The sequence below is a fragment of the Phasianus colchicus genome, chromosome 2 (assembly GCF_987193195.1).
Source record: "Phasianus colchicus chromosome 2, bPhaCol1.hap1.1, whole genome shotgun sequence".
Taxonomy (NCBI): Eukaryota; Metazoa; Chordata; class Aves; order Galliformes; family Phasianidae; genus Phasianus; species Phasianus colchicus.
The window spans coordinates 53,229,011-53,241,530 of record NC_143437.1 but is presented as its reverse complement, the minus strand read 5'-3'; positions in this window follow the sequence as shown (position 1 = coordinate 53,241,530).

Genomic DNA, 12,520 nt, shown 5'->3' with positions numbered 1-12,520 from the left:
TTTTGGCACTTGGCATGACACATTTTTTTCCACTGGTTCAAATGACAGGCAGAGCCCATCTGAGGCAAATGAAACAATTTCCAACTGGTGGGCTTGATAGTGCAGGTGACATTAAATAATTAACAAGTTCTCTTTCAGAACATGCCTACTGCTTTAATTAATATCACTTCTTAAAATAAGAAGTTGTTTACCATTGCTGCTTCTGCAAGCTGATTGCTGCTTGCAAAAAACATCTGAGACATGACTATGCCCAGGGGACTGCTTTCACTTCATTGTTTATAATAACTACAAACAAAGAGCTGCAAAAGCTCATCTTGCCATGAGGCGTCCTGACAATCTGCCAGTTTAGTCACCAATAATAATGAGACTGGCACAAGCAATAAGCTCAGCGCTAATCTAATGAGGGCCTGCTTCAATTGCCCATTGATATTACAGCAGCTGCTGAGCACCCGATGTTTAGGAACACACAAACAAGAGGTATGCTTCCAACCAGTGAAGGGTAATTATCCCCTCAATATAGTTTTGCCCGCATCCAGTATTCGTATCACCTTTTCTTTTTCCCTTCCCCAATCTCAAAGAGCACATCAGGACCACCCCTGCTCAGGCAGCAGCATACACTGGATTGTGGCCTGGCCCTTGGAGAAAGCTGGAGAAAAGGCTGAGCGGGGACCCATGCCGAGCCAAAGACGTGCATGATTTACTGAGCTGCCTGTGCAGGGACTGGGTGATGTCACTTCCGCCGCTTAGTTCCTGCGGTGAATGCAATTAGGAACAGATGGGCAAATGACACGATTCCACTGCTAATGAACTTCCCTACTGGGGAAGAGGACAGTGCATTACCCTTTTGTACTTCAGACTCTTAATTATCATTCTTACGTTTTTTTCTTTTCCCTTTTTTCTTCTTCTTTTTTTTTTTTCATCAGCATAGTCATGACATATCTTTGAATTTTAAATTCTTTCAGAGATTGTTAACTAATTCCTGCCTGATCAGAAAAGTTCTGAAAAGATGACTGAACAAAGAGGTGCTCATTCAAAATGGAAAAATAATGTTTCAATGGGCAGCTTAAGAGAGCAAAAATCTGTCATTGCCCAAGTATTTCACTAACATTTTATTCTTTCCTCAGTTCCTATTGCCCTCCTTTCCAATGAGTTTTCTAAAAGCAGCTTTTGAAGAAGATCATCTCATTGTGGGGTTGTTCATATATCAGTTTAGCTGTGTATGGAAGAACTAAACTACTGACTTAGAAAGAAGTAAATAGCGTTTCTACAAAGCATTTCTGCTAAGAAAAAAGAAACCCAGAAAAAGGTTTTGCTCAAGTTCCAGATTTTATATTTTGTAGTAATAAACTGATAAAAAGTATTCTGTCACCATTAAAATAAATATTTTGTGTTCAGCATATCCTGAAAGGGATGATAAGCACCTGATTATAGATCTGTTTTCCCGTTTATTCATAAATAGCGTGCAGGAGAAGGTTGGAACATTTTATACTTTTGAGGAAAAAGAAGTCTATAGTTCCATCCCAAAGGTTTGTTCATTTTGAAAAGGTATGACTACCTTTTAGGTAAGCAATTTGGTATTTCTGAGGTACTTCAAGTATAGTGAATATGAAAATAACCTGATACAAAATAGAAAAGAAAATAATAACTTCAAAGATTCAACCAGTGGGCTTTTGTTTTTGTGTATTCTTGCTCATGAGAAGTATTAAGTATATAATTGGATTTTTAAATTTCCCATTATTTCAGTGGCAGCAGTAATATATAAATCTCCTCTCTGTATCATCTTCTAATCTTACACTGTTATTATGCAGCTAGAGACTTGGTCTAACTTTAATCACCTAAATGAGATATTTAAAGAAGAAATTTAATCTCTCCAGATTATTCCATTTTAGTCACAGCAAGAGGGATAGTGAACCTTCCACAGAGTATTTCAGAGCACTTATGTTAGACACTGTAGGTAAACACTGTCACTGACTTCATAAGGAAGGAATAAAAAAAAGTCTGCTATGTCAGAATGGAGACAGTAAACCACTTTTTAGTAGTGAGAAGCAGTTGGAAGAGTTAATGCCCTAATACTTTATACAGCTGCAATGAATTTTGAAAGCCCTAAAAATTGAGGGGGGTGGAGAAAAACACCCTTGAGCTGTAATTGCTAACATAGGGTTCACTCTTGTGAAACCATTGAGTTTTGGTGCTGCTACTTTCCAGGAGCACAAAGAGGTTTACATATTCAAAGTACTGCAAACTGTTAATGGTTTCCACTGAAACAGATGGCAACATTATGATCATTTTTGCAATTAATGCTGACTGCAGATTGTTCTTGAGGCTGCAGTCATAGTTCTCCATCTCCTTTGTTACCACACTATTATTTAGCAACAGAATTTATTATATAAAATTCAGATAACCCCTTCTTCTCCAAGCTACTGAAAATGCCTAATGCCTGATGTATCTGGGAGTAAATCTGCATCACCTTCTGCCACTCACATGCCAAAGTCCTTCCAAATTAAGAGGTATCTTTCTCCTGTGACTCTGAAATTTATAGTAAGATGTGATCTCCTTTTTCACTGAATGAAAAAATTAATGATAAGCACATCATTAAGATACTTTTTCTGAAATAATTTCTGCATATGGTTGCATATATTTTGTACAATTGCACTTCTGTTTTACTAAATAAATTAATATCTTCTGTCCAGTTACTCAGTTTTCTCATCATTCTTTATATGAGGAATATGATGAATATGAGGAGGTATATCTCCTCCCTCCAATTTTTTTTTTTTTTTTTTTTTTTTTTTACTTCTTTAAAGTAATACCCTCACATCAAGATGAAGAGTGTGGGGGTTGTTTCATTATGAACATAGGTGGAAATAAAATCAATGCCACAGTCATCCAAACAGCAGTGAAATGTCATGTGTTGTTAAAGTATTAAAGGGAAATTAAGGGAAACAGGTCAGAACATTCTGGCAGCAAACCTTAGCTTCAGAATTAACAAACTGAAGATAAAGCAACTAAGAGGGAAGATTTCCAGAATAGCTAGAGAATGATCAATCTTTGCTGAGGACAAAATAAAGGAGCAAAGGAGTTGAATAGCACTTCTACATTAGCACACAAACACCTCCAGCAGGAACTGAGGGAAGCTGCTGTCCAGTCCCTGAAGAATCTGGACTCAAGTGCAAGGTTCTGCTGAGATCAGCAGGATCTGCAGCTGTGAGCCCTCCAGGGACAACATCTTGCTGCAGAGCCCTGCTTTCCTTAAAGCATTGTGTTAGCCAGCTAAGAGAGTCCTGCAGTCAGCCTGCCTCCAGCTCAACGTTCAGAGGAGCATGATACTGACCCAGAAGCCTCTGCCACAGAGAAAGAAATACTTTGTTGCTTGAGTAGCTCTGTTTCCCATCTGGGTTTTTAGTTGAAACTTGGCCCAGCTGGGACTCCCAGGAAAAGAAAATATTGATTTCAGGCTGCACTTTGCTACTGTGAGAATCAATTGCTTTTCCTATGATCTGCTGTGTTCCAGAAGGTGTGACTTCCAAGTTCAGCATGGAAAATGGCGCAGAATGGAAAACCTGGTAGAACTCTGAGTTATCTCATTAAAATATGAAGAAGTTTTATGAAATCCATTTTGTTTGAAAACCTGAGGATGGATGATTTCTACTTCCAGATTTTACAAAGGTGAAGAGTTTAAAGTATCCAATTAGCAGTGTTCAGGTGTTTGTTCTTCCAAGGGGTAGCATTGTAGGATGTAATTGGAACTGGAAATACTTCATAGAGCCACCATAGTAATAAGCTGATAATTGTACTTTTTTTTTTTTTTTTTTTTCCTCCAGCAAAATTTGCTCACATATTGTTGAACAATTTTGCAATGTAGATGAAATCTTTTTTTCCTTGAATTTTTGTCTAAGAAAATTGGGTGATTTACAGCAATGTACAGCAATGTTAGAAATTGAGTTTATTGTTCAGTGGCCATAGTAGGAGGTAATCATGCTGTATGCTTGTAAACAATGGACATTTTAATAACAAGAATGTAGTTTTAAGAGGATTTTATTATTACTGCAAGAGAGCAACTGAGATTTAATCTGCAGCACTGAGTTCCAAATACTGTAAATTTCAGCATGAAAAAAGGTCACAGATAAATCCTTTCCAATTGAGTATCATTGAAATGATAAAAGATGCAATGCATTGAACTCTGTTATATACCTTGAAGATTTTTGTTCAAAGATGTTTATTGTTTCAAAGTTGAAACAATATTCTGGTCTCCAGAAGCATAATAACGGTGACTAAAAATGAAAATTTGTTCAGTTTTATTTTTGCAAAATGCAAAATATTTTAACTAGAGTCATTAAAAACATTTTACAGCCAGAAATGTCATATGGGCCATGAAGGTCTACTGTGGCAGCCATGGAAAACACCACTGAAGATTTATCTGACTTCAGAAATTTAAGTGTATGTCAAAGTTTAGATCATATGCTTGCTATTTAAGTGAGATAAATGGAGCATTTAGAAATATGGATTAAACTATACAAATGAATTCATAAATATTTAAACTGTTCTTTGGATTATGGAAAGAAGTTTAGAAGATACACAAGAAATCTCATTTACTTCTGCCTTCCTTTTTGTTTTAGGAGAGACTTGCTAAAGAAAATTTGTTTAGTCTGAGTATGATCTGATCGCTGATACTATACATAGAAACCATATGTACTGGAAACATTACTTAGAAACACACATATAAATTGTTTACACTAATACAGCTATCTATTTAAATCAATAAAATAAATCTTTACTTGATGTATGAGAAGCGAAAACAGAAGGGAAAAGGAGGAGAAAGGGTCCCTAGAGAAACATCATGCAATCTCTTTGGTTTAGGTTCATTTGTCTATGCATTTATATCAATGGTGAATTTATATTGACAACATAGCAATTGTGTTGTTCTTTTAATTAATATTTGTAAAGAATTGTGGCATTCTCATATTAAAGAGATCCAGAGTCCACTCCTCTCTTGGCTCATTTAAGGGCTATACTTCAATGGGAGAATTTCTTCTGGACAATGGCTACTTCCTGAGAAGTATTCAGTAGTCAGAAACTGAATCACTGTTTAGATGAGTTAACTTCTTGTATGTGATTATTGATACTCCTAATGACACTTTGCCAGGTATTGCAAAAAATTTATCTGAAGCAATTTCTCTGCTTCCAGGGACCAACAGCTACCATCTTCTGGTGTTATTTATCTGTCAACTACTGACACTGATAAGCATCTAGTTTTCCTCTTTCTCCTCGAAGAGGTGCCTTGACAGAAAAATGGAGCTGGATGCCAGGAATTTACCCAACTTTCTTGTTCAGGTGAAAAAATAATCTATTTTATCTGTGTCCGACAAGGATATTAAATAACGAACACTTGCTTGGTTTGTTTTTAGAGATCTCTAGTGTAGCTGCTGCAATCTCTCCAGCAAATCTGCTACAGTGATTATCTAAACTTGACAGTAAAATCTTTCTCTTGATATCTGAATGCTTATAGCTGCAAAAGAGAGGATTTTCTTCTTCTTTCTCAAACTTTTTATAGGTTATCCTGCCCTGGTTTCTTCCATCTTCCTTGGGGACAATTTCCTCATGATTTCTTATAATTCAGATTGCTCATCGTTGGAAATCCTAAAGCGTTAATCCTAAAGCAAGGAGTATTTGACAGAAAATCCACTCAACCAACAGTTACACAGTTAATATTTGCAGCTGATTATTCTTGTCTAAATGTAGTAACCTGCATTTGAAACTTAATATTTCTTAATAAGAAAACACTGCAAGGCAGAAAAAAATCATTCGTGAGAAAAGGTTGCAAATCCCTTTTCTTGTGTAATATAGCTTTTTTTAAATCTCAGTATATATTTCTTACTGTCATTACTTTTAGTAATGGAAACATTCTTTTATATAATCATTAACTCCAAATAGTGTTGGTGAAATAAAAATATTGAGTAGGGAGGTAATTATTCAAAAACTGATTAGCTTGAAACTACTCAAAGAAGAAAGTTTGCCCAGAAGAGAGTGGTAGAAACAGGCATTTGCATGATCTGTTATTTCTATACTAATTTAATATTTTCTCAAGTGAGTAAATTATTCTTTATGAACTATTTTCCATTTATTTTTATGTTTCAGATCAGCTGTCTCAGTTTTGTTTATTTCCAGCTTGAACTGTTACTTAACTTTCCTTAAGACTAAAGTAACCAACTACAGGGTTGTAGAACTATGGAACTGAGCTGATTGTAATAATAATAATATTCATCACACATAACTTAAAGCAGCAACATGAATAAAATATACTGTACTATCCTATTTTGTTTGTTATTCTTAGTAGGAATGGACCAAGTACTGGAAAAAAAAAAAAAACAAAAAAAAACACCCTACAATATAGCATTAAAGAAACATTTCTAACCATTTGGCCTCATCTGGTTAGCTGGCAAAAACACAGATACATAAAACTGGTTAACTATTTTTACATGGAAAATACATCCATTAAGCCTACAATGTGAAACACTGATGTAACCAGAGCAGTCAATCAAATGTGTAATGGGGCTGTACAGGAGAAGAATTAATTCAGGCATAAATAGACAAGAGGAAAAAGGCTTGCATCCTGAAGTAGGAGATTACTTGCCATAGTAACATAAACAAACAGTTTTTGATGCATTTGTTTCCCAGTTATATTAGATTACTAACCAAGCAGTGAAGCAGATGAAGATATAGATGACACTGCACAGGGTTTATTTTCAGAATTATTTTTTTGTTGTTTGTTATCTGCTGGAATGTGGCAGAAATGAATGTATCAGAAAAAGCGTTAAACAGTAAGCATTCTAGATCATGGGAAAACTTGAAAAAAATTAAAATTGTTAACTTATTCCTCTGCATTTCTTATAATAATCTATTTTTAAAAAATTTAAACAAATAACAACTGTATTGGTGTATATAAGAACCCTAAATTTTCATTCTACAATCACAGAATCACAGAATCGTAGGGGTTGGAAGGGACCTCCAGAGATCATCGAGTCCAACCCCCCCCCCCCCCCCCAATGTCAGGCTCAGTTAGGCAAAGCACTATTTACATGTATCATGTTTAACCTCCACAGTAATTCTAGTTCCTTGATTTGCCCACTCATGGTCTTTATTAATTTATTATTCTAAAATGTCCAGGAGATAAATATTTCATTACATATATCAGAACTTTGTAGCCATCACAAAAGACAGTCTTTCATCTTCTCTGGTTTATCCACTGTCACTAAACTTTGTTTTCTCTGTAGATATAATGAAATTATTCATCTTTTTTATTTTTTATTTTTTTATTTTTTATTTTATTTTAAAGTTGGAATGCTGTGATACTAGAATTGTAATATTTATTTTGGTTAGCTAGACAATAATACTTCTTTGTCCAGCTTTAAATTCTGCAACATATGCTTTTGCATTTTATATATTTTAATGGTAGCCTGTGTGGAAACAATGAGACTGCATGGGTTATAGTGTAGTTTCAACATGCACAACTGACAGAATTAATATCCTTGGAAGCATAGGTCTCTCATGACTTCAATTAGTTTGCTTTTCTGCTTGGTCAAGTTTGATATTTCTAAAGTTTAATTGTAAGCTTCCGATATTATACACACACATATCTATGCTTTCCATTGGGTAATTCAATTACTTTTAATCTTTGTATCTTACACTTTCTGCTAGTTGTCAGTATGTCATTGTGTACTTGGGCAAACTTTTGCCCTAAGAACTTCACTGATTTTTAACATTGAGAAATATGTTTTGAGACAGTTCTGCAGCTAATGTTATGCATCATCTCTTCTCTGTAGACTGCTAGTACAATTCTTGTAGATCACTGGAGTGATTATGTGAAAAACAAAATGTTCTTTCCAATCTCCACAATAAAAGTTTTAAGTGCTACATTGGATGAGGCATGTAAACTTTGCCAGTTTTCCTGAATAGGATATGTACCATCTTCCTCATTATAGCCAACAGTTCAGGTTTCTTTTCAGGATGGGATCTGCCGCCTTCCTCAGATCACTGACACAATGTACTATGACAATAATGCATTTTTTTCCCCATGTATGAAGTTGAAGAAAAATCCTTGGATGAGGTTGCACAAGCAAGGGCAGTCCCTGCCTTGGACTGTTTGCACTTTGTTGTGAATGTCATCATGAGCTTTCTACCCCTTTACAGCTTCATTTTTGTATCTTGTGGTTAATTTACTGTGACTTGCTTCTCAACAATGTATTTAGACTTTGCATTCTTTATTTAGAGGCTGCACCTCTATTATCTTCAAATCCACGTACAGATATTTGTAAGGAATTGGGATATTTAAAGACTTATTTCTTGCTAGTTACAGGAGCCTAGAAGGATTTATTTATTTATTTATTTATTCTTGTGACCAGAACATTTTGTAACTATCTGCACTATAAAATAACACACAGCAGAATTTAACAACCTGACCAGGTGTCAAAGGCAGCTGTAACTGCAGCAAATCCTGTCAGCTTGCTATTAGATTCCAAAGGAGTGGGGACGATTTCTGTGGACTGATGAAGGACCTGCTTGTACCCCAAGATGACACAGTATCCTGAAGGAAAGAGGAGAAGAAAGTTGACTGCATCACTAGGCAGAACAGCCCTGCCTTTCAGCTGATGAAACAGCACTGGCATCCCTAGAGGAATCTGTTTGCTGTTTTTCCACATGAAGGTGACGTATCAGGAGAGCTGTAGATGACAGAAATGGGGCAAAGGGAGGATTTTCTTGTAGATAAGACTAGTTGCAAAAGCTAATCATGATATCTAGGAAGAGTAAGAACTAACAAAGTTCAGTGCAGCCAACATCATTGCAGAAGGAATAAAAGATTTAAGGTTTCGTACTGAATGACTTAAAGGAAAATATAAGAATTTAGCAGCTAGTTTCAAAATCAATAAACTTAAAGAAATATAGAACAAGCAGTTCATTACTTCATCTATTGGGTCAGCATGATATTTCACTTCTACGCTCCCTGGCCTGTGTACTAATGTATACAATCTGTGGAGCAAGGGGACCATTGCCCTGCTAGAGGCTGCTTGATGTTTTCTGGCAACAGGAAAGCTTCTAATATGATTTGGATTTTGAGGGGAGAATTTACAAACAGTTATTCTCCTTTTCCACCTAGTCAGATAACACCAGCAAGGATTGTGTATACTAGAACAAGTCATCTAGCTCTTTTTCAGTGTTTTTCTGATAGTTAAGATTTTTTTAGATGTAAAGGTTTTTATTAAGTTATAGTACTTTGAAGACTCTTTGAATTAACAGGGACTCATGGTGTTTAATGTATGATTTTACTGAGAATTACTAGTAAAATGAAAATTCATGAATGCAATATTTTATGCTATGTGTTATAACAACTAAATCTTTCTATATTTAGAAAGTAAGGCACTTTCTTTTGTACTCTCCTATGTAAAATGTGGAAAAATACCATCAGACATGCCACAGTGAATATAGGATGAAGGCAGTGAAATGATTTAGATCAGTGGCTATATTAAGTCTTCAGCACTAGAGAGCTAGAGGAGTAGTTTTGTTGGTATCAAAACAACAAAAGAAAGCAGAGTATCTTAATTTAGACATGTATGACATTTGGTTAGCATTTTCCTTTTCCCTTGCTTCTGAATTTGGGATTCTTATGGAATAGAAAAAAAAAAAAAGCCATATCTGCAAAAAATTCTGAGTAAGGAACAGGGAAACATTTTGAAATCCTGTCAGTTCTTTCTTGCCCTTTTCTTCTTCCCATTTCCTTTTCATAAATAAAATGACATTGCTGTCATTCTCAGTTTCTCAACACTTATTTACAAGTTTAAGCAGGTTTTTTTTATTATATCCAGTTAGTAAGCAGTAAGAATAACTAAAACCAACCAAATTTTGTAAGTCTGATCAGTAAGAGATGAGGACTACCATACTCAGTCACCTTAAACCTGTCTCTAACTTTGACCAATAGCAGTTCTTCATGAAGAAGAGTAGGATATGTCTGGTATTTGAATAATGAGTCTGCATTTTTTGTGGTCTCCAAATACTGAGTAGTCAATAGTTCCTTGATTTTGGAGACAGAGGGTTGGAATCAAAACCACTGTGTTTAGCAACTACCTGTCAATCTTACCTTTCTTCTTGACAGTATGACTTCTCATTAGCAGAAAAATTGTGTTCATTGAGATACCACTTACTTAGGCAGTTAACCAATTCATTTGGCAGCAGCCGTCTAGATAAATAACACACCTCACCCTATTAATCAATTTGGTTGTTTGTAGCATGCACTTTTCCCAGATAATGTGGCAAGACAGCTACAGCTATAGTACCCATATCAAAGCAGTCATAGAGGAGGTGGCAATGACATTCCTACCCTTTCAGAGATGCATAAATCCAAGCCTATGCTGAAAACCTCTTCAACCTCTATGCTAGACCAAAATTTCTAAGAGTTAATAGCCATTAGCTGCAGTTCTCCAATGAATTTTAATACAGCCTGCAAAGGTTGTCAGATTCAGAATGGCATTTCAAAACCTATGCCTAATTTTGCCATTTATTAAGAGAATTCTGAAGTTAGTGAAAGTTTAAGTCTTTCATATTTCTCTTCTCTCCTTCATTTAAGCAGTTTCAGCACTGCACTGCTGTCAGGCAAAAGCATTTCAGCCTTCAGAACAGTGAAAGAAAAAAATCCATTCTCTATAATAAATGACTCAACCTTTTTATGACTTTTATCATACCTTCACTTATGAGGAGATATTGGTATGAGAAGATATTATCAATCACATTTCCTCCTCCATATACAGTAGTGAAGTGTTTAGGTCTGTATTAACATATCCACATGTACATTAGGTGTGTATTCACATAACCATATCCACATAAAGACAGATGAAAGTCTTGGCTCACAAGGGACTTCTCAAAACAGCAAATCTGTTCCTTTATAGCACAGCAAGACTCTACAATATCCCAAACTGCACCAACTGATTTTAACTATTTTAATTCTAAGTTCTTTATTCCCTAAATCCTAAACTATTCTTATAGAGATGTTTTTATTTATTTAACACACATTTTCCCTCCTGTCACTTCCCAGTAAGCCTAATAGTTCTCAGTCAATTGCTCACTGTCCATTTTGTTACATCCTGCAATATATTCTGTCAGTAACTATGACTATGTATCCTTTCCGTGTTTTTTTGTTTTTTGTTTTTTTTTTCCCTTGGTTGGATTCTTGTGGGACTTGTTTTGTACACGCTTAATCTTTTTTTTTTTTTTTTTTTTTGGCTCTTCTCTGAGTTCTCTAATTTGTTTTCATTTTTCAAAGATGGTGCTTAAGACAGCATGGGACTTCAAATGATGCTTAGTAAGCACTAAATAGAAGAGTATAATTAACTCACTTCTTAAGAGTAATAAATCTATAAACACAACTTACTATACTTTAGAATATTCTTCTTTTCCATCTTGTGTGTGTGTGTGTGTGAAAATGCTGCTTGTTTTATTCATAAAAATTTGTCATCCATCACAAACTCCTGTCCTTCTTGTGCATCTATCTCATTACTTGCCTTGCTTTTTATGTTGGAACACATGATAATTCTTCTGCCTTTAAACACTAATAACATCTCGTCTCTATTTGAGAAGACTTTTTATATTTCTGGTTATGAAGTTACTAATATTTCATTATTTCTTGTTACAAAAATTTGCTTTTGCAAGTGCACTCCAAATAATTTATTATTTTCATACAGCTTTAAATCAGCTCAGTTTCTCATGTGGTTCTGACATATCCCGCACCAAGGCTAATCAAAATACTGAAAGATCTAGGATGGGTGTCGTGCAGAATCTCACTCAACATTGTGTCAATACAACACCATATATGGTAATAATTACTTGAAATATTTTTCATTCATCAGCAGGGGAACATTTCTTTTCTTTTTTTATTTTTTTAAATTTCTGTTGACTTTAATGCTTGAAGTATAAAGTAAAGTCAGTGTCACTAACTTATAATCTCTTTCTTTGATGCTGCTAATCAGTTCAATAGATGAAAATGTAGTTCTAAGCGGACTATTCTACCAAAGTATTCCTACTGTTTCTGGCAGGTAGAATTCTGCGTCAAACCAATATTGAAAGTTCCCAAAGTAAGACATGAAGTGGGATTTCTGATTCTTTTGTGTCTTTTGACTGGCAAAAAGACTGTCTAAGGGAAGTGGAAATTCAGAGTAGATTTTTGTGGGGAAAAAAAATACATGTTGGCAAGGTTTCAACTGTCTGTTTGTTCAAAGATGGCAGGTGTGCTGCTCGGGAATTTCCATGTAGCCGAAAGGTAAAAATTTGATTGATTTATCTCCTTTCTGCTCATTTTCTTTTTATCACTGCTTACAAACTTTAATCCTTGTGAGCAATGAAATGCCGTGAAATATCTTGTGTTGTACTAGAATACTTAAAGATTTTCATCACTATGACAGACTTATTTTATTTATTTGATTAATTATTTTTCTTGGCTGTGAAGAGGTCAGTGGGATTTTCCATTGGCAACCAACAAGAT